The sequence below is a fragment of the Urocitellus parryii genome, unplaced genomic scaffold (genome assembly GCF_045843805.1).
Source record: "Urocitellus parryii isolate mUroPar1 unplaced genomic scaffold, mUroPar1.hap1 Scaffold_45, whole genome shotgun sequence".
Classification (NCBI taxonomy): Eukaryota; Metazoa; Chordata; class Mammalia; order Rodentia; family Sciuridae; genus Urocitellus; species Urocitellus parryii.
Window position 1 is genome coordinate 5285994 of NW_027554016.1, and position 4247 is coordinate 5290240.

The following is a 4247-nucleotide window of genomic DNA, read 5'->3' on the forward strand; positions in this document are numbered from 1 at the left end:
TGAAAAATTTTTTTTTTGGGGGGGGTTAAAAGCCAAATGTCAACTCACAATGAGTAAAGGGAAGTGTGTGGTCTAAAATTCTCCAGCCTCTGAAAGAGGGTGTTGCTCAGGGTTATTTATGGAGATGAAACTGAGAAGAGAAGCAGGGTATTTTTAAAGAATCTTAACACTTATACCATAGAGGAAGAAAAAGACAGCATTTTCTTTAGATAGTCAATAATCCTACGAAATCTTTAATATTGCTAAATTGAAATTGTGGCTGTCCCCAACTTATATATTTATGGAATAATCTTGTCGTCAACTAATAAGTTGTGTTGGTTAATTGCTAATTCATTTTGCATATAGTTAAGTTGTGCATAAAAAAATACGCATGATGAAACATGTAGTATTTTATAACCCAGAGCAACTAACATGCTCATACCTAATGCATGCACACACACTGTAACCCAGGACAAATTGCTCCTGTTAGTTACTACCACAGGCTGGCAGACCAGAAAATACATTTGGTGCCTAATATGCATAAGCACAGAAATATGGTCAGGCTCATTACTGTAATAAAGCTGTGATTTGCCAGCAGGATCAGTAGAAACACACTTGAAGCAGTCTGTCCCTTCTACTAGCTCATGTGCCATAAAGCAATAAGGTTGTAACAAGGGTGAATCCTCAATTCAGTTGGGCTACCTTGTCTGGGTTATTTGAACCCTGATTTGCCTTAAGGGGCCCATTTGCTTGTCCTAATGTGTACACAGTGATAATGTACCATTTACGCAATCAGGGAGGTCTGCAAAACAGTAGTTTGCTCTGTAATAACGTGGGGTAGCAAGAGTATGCAGAGCTGGCAACTGTTGGTCCAATTATATAATTCCATGGAGGCATCTGCAAATCAGAGAGGTGGCTTTTTAATGTGCTTCAGAGTGAATAGAGTACTGGACAAGAAAAGGGCCAAATGGATTTCTTTTTAATACTTCGGTGAAATTAGAACGAGGTTGATGAAGAAAATGCTTTGAGTTCTCCACTTGAAGTTCCCATATTATAAAAAAGACTAAATAATTATGGAATTTACATTGAGTAGAGGCAGGTTAAGGAGATAGTACCCTAGTTGGAAGGAAAGGCACTTAGGGTTCATTTCTCTTTGGGAGAAGACACTCAATCCAAGTTCAAGGTATGCCTGGAAGAAACTCTGACAATAACACGCCACATGTTTTACTCCTATTTTTTTTTAATTTCCCTTTTATTTTCCTCTTTTTCTTTTGCCAGCCTTTAATGGAAGCTATTTTTGCATTTCTGCCTACCCATGTAAATAGGCTGAAAAGCTAGTGGTGGAGTACAAGAAGAAAATAACTAAATTAATTAATTTGTTAAACACATTCCTTTCCTAAGGTTTAGGAGACCATTTTACTGGTTAACCAGAAAAAAAAATCCAAAAACTTGCATGTTCTCTGAAACTTGCATGTTTGTATGTTCTCTTTCTAATCTGGTTTACGATACTTTTCTATGATAAATATCCAGAGTACCAACAGGTATTGCCACTCTAAACAATGTCAATTAATTGCTTCTTAAGATTCTGAGATCGCAGGTAGTTTCTATATGCACAAAAAAGGAATGGCAGCTGCATTGCATTCCAGCTCTCTCAATATCCCGGCTCCAGATTCAGGCAATTCCATTCAGGATCCTTCTCCATGGAACACTCATAGAACTTCTTCATTCTGTCGTGCTAAGAATTTTTGGTTAAGATGCAAAAAGAATCACAGTATATCACATACCTTATATATTATGTGGATTTAAAACATGTTATTAAATACTAATAAATCTTCTCTCACCCACCTTCACGTGGTAAATAGAGTACCTTTTAAAAGTTTTAAATTTATGTTGATTCTCAATGGAAAATGGTCATGCCATGAAATTAAAAAAGATGCATGGATAGTTAGCAAAGAGAGCACATTCAGATTGTCCTACAGGAAAAAATGGAAAAGACGACAGGGTGGTCAGCAGGATGCTCAGTATTTGCATTCTGCTGTCATTAACTCCCACTGGCCTTCTCTGGTGTCTTGGATACCAGAATTGCTATCATAGGTTGATGTATCATCTCCAGGATTCCCCAGATTGAAAGCAACCAAGCTACTAGGCAGGGGTCACATACTAAATCAATAACCCTACTCCCTATTATCAAATCAGATAATAACTTCCAAAAAGAAGATAGAAATCTAAGAGATCTGTAGGATTTTCTTTTAAAATGTAATTTTAAAGAAATGCTATAGATTGAGTAAGACCACAACAGCAAAGAACTGCCCAGGGAAAGGCCCTCCAAACAGATCTGACCATCCCACCCTGGTGCACTGGGACCTATTGCCTAAAACACAGACACAACAGGAGTAGAGATTTGAGAGTCACAGATTCAGTGACTTAGTATAGGAGATCTTCACCCCACTTTTTTATTCCTGTTATCATGAGTGGTTTTAAAAAATATGACTTGTAACCTATATCCGAAGAAGCAGACCTACAGCTGGCATTTTTTTCCCCATTTATATAGCTTCAATAGCTTTGTCACATTTCTGAGATTTCAGCATTCTTGCCCAGGTGGGCACTTTCTTTTATTAAAAAAAAAATATTTTTATTGGCGCTTTATCATTATACATAATGTGGGATTTGCTATGCTATATTTGTATATGCACAGAACATACTTTAATCAATCTCATCTCCCAGTACTTTCCCTTTCATTCCTCCCTTTCCTCCCAGTGATCACCTTGCTCTAATCCACTGATGACTCTTCTATTATTGTTACTATTATTTTAATCAGTGCATTACAGTTATACCCATTATATGTGTGGGTATAATTGTAGTAGTGTATTCATCCATGAACATAGCCTAAATTTGGAACTTTCAATATCATGTTTCAAGTCTGTGAAACCTACTCAGCTGCCCTCTACCACCAGCACCACCAATGCTCTGCTTAGAAACAGAGCCTCTGCCCTTGAAGGGTTTACACGTTCATGGAGGAGGAAAGATGAAACAGAACAAAGAGAAGACCCACCAATATTCAATATTATAAATATCTCAGTAGAAGAGCAAAACAAATAGCTTACATCTTCCCATGCCTGAGGTCCAAAGGGAGAGATGGGCAGTCAGTTACAGGCCTTAGAGGTGTTCATAAAGTTGCTTACAGCTAGCTGCTCCTGCCGTCACCTTCAGGATGCAGACTGTACCTTATCCTGGGAGGAAAATCTCCTCCAGTCAAAGCGTAAACACCAGTCCAAGGCCCTCATTTGTGACCACTTTGATCATTGACGTACTCTTTTCCAGATTGGTCCCTTTAAACTTGAGGTTTCTAGGGGAAACAGAAACAACTATTGATGTTTAGTTTAAAGGCATTTCTGTACTTTGGCTTTTCTTGTCTCTTTTTCTCCATGTCCTGCTTTCTTCCCACCCTCACTGCAGCCTCCCTGAGGTCTCCCTGGATCTGATCTGCTGACCTGGGTGCTGAGGCTGGATTTGAATCTTCTAAAAGGTCCTTAACATGCCAGAGTTAACAGGCCTGCCTGGGCCTGCTGTCATCTCCAAGCTGCCACAAACTCCCCTGATTGTTTGGCAATAAAAATCAGCTATAAAAGTGTGAAAAATACCAGAGATCCAAATGGGAGAGAGGGGAATGGCTCTTACACCCTTTTACTGGACATCTGATTTATTTTTTAAATGGAAATGCCACTTTTATAGCTACTGTAGTTCAATTATCTCTAATTTTACACATTTTATGCAAATTCTCAGCATCTTAATTGCAAATGAGAAGGAAACTTATATTTTAAAGCAGAACAACAAGGTATAGTTTCATCTTTTCTTTTCAATTTTTAATTCCTATGCTTGGTTCAACACCATTAAACTTTTAAAACTCTTTTTACACAGTTGTTTAAAATTATGTGTAATTTAAAGCACACTCACATGTTCACAAACACCCATAGCATTAAACAAGTAGCTAATTTTACTCCCAAACCTCACTCTCCCTTTTGGAAAGATACTTTGATGTTCTCCTACACGGTTTCTAAGACCCCAAGGGAATACACTCAAAAGCTTTCACAAATTGCTTGGTGTCATATCTTATGTATCAAGCATGTTGGAATGGATTCTAAGCACTAAGAAACCCAGTTGTAGGGTTGCAGGGTTTTTTGCTCCAGTGCTAAGATTTCTAGCCTGCTGCATGCTGGTATATGTTGGACCATCAATCCATAGTGTGGGCTGGACACGGAGGCAGATTA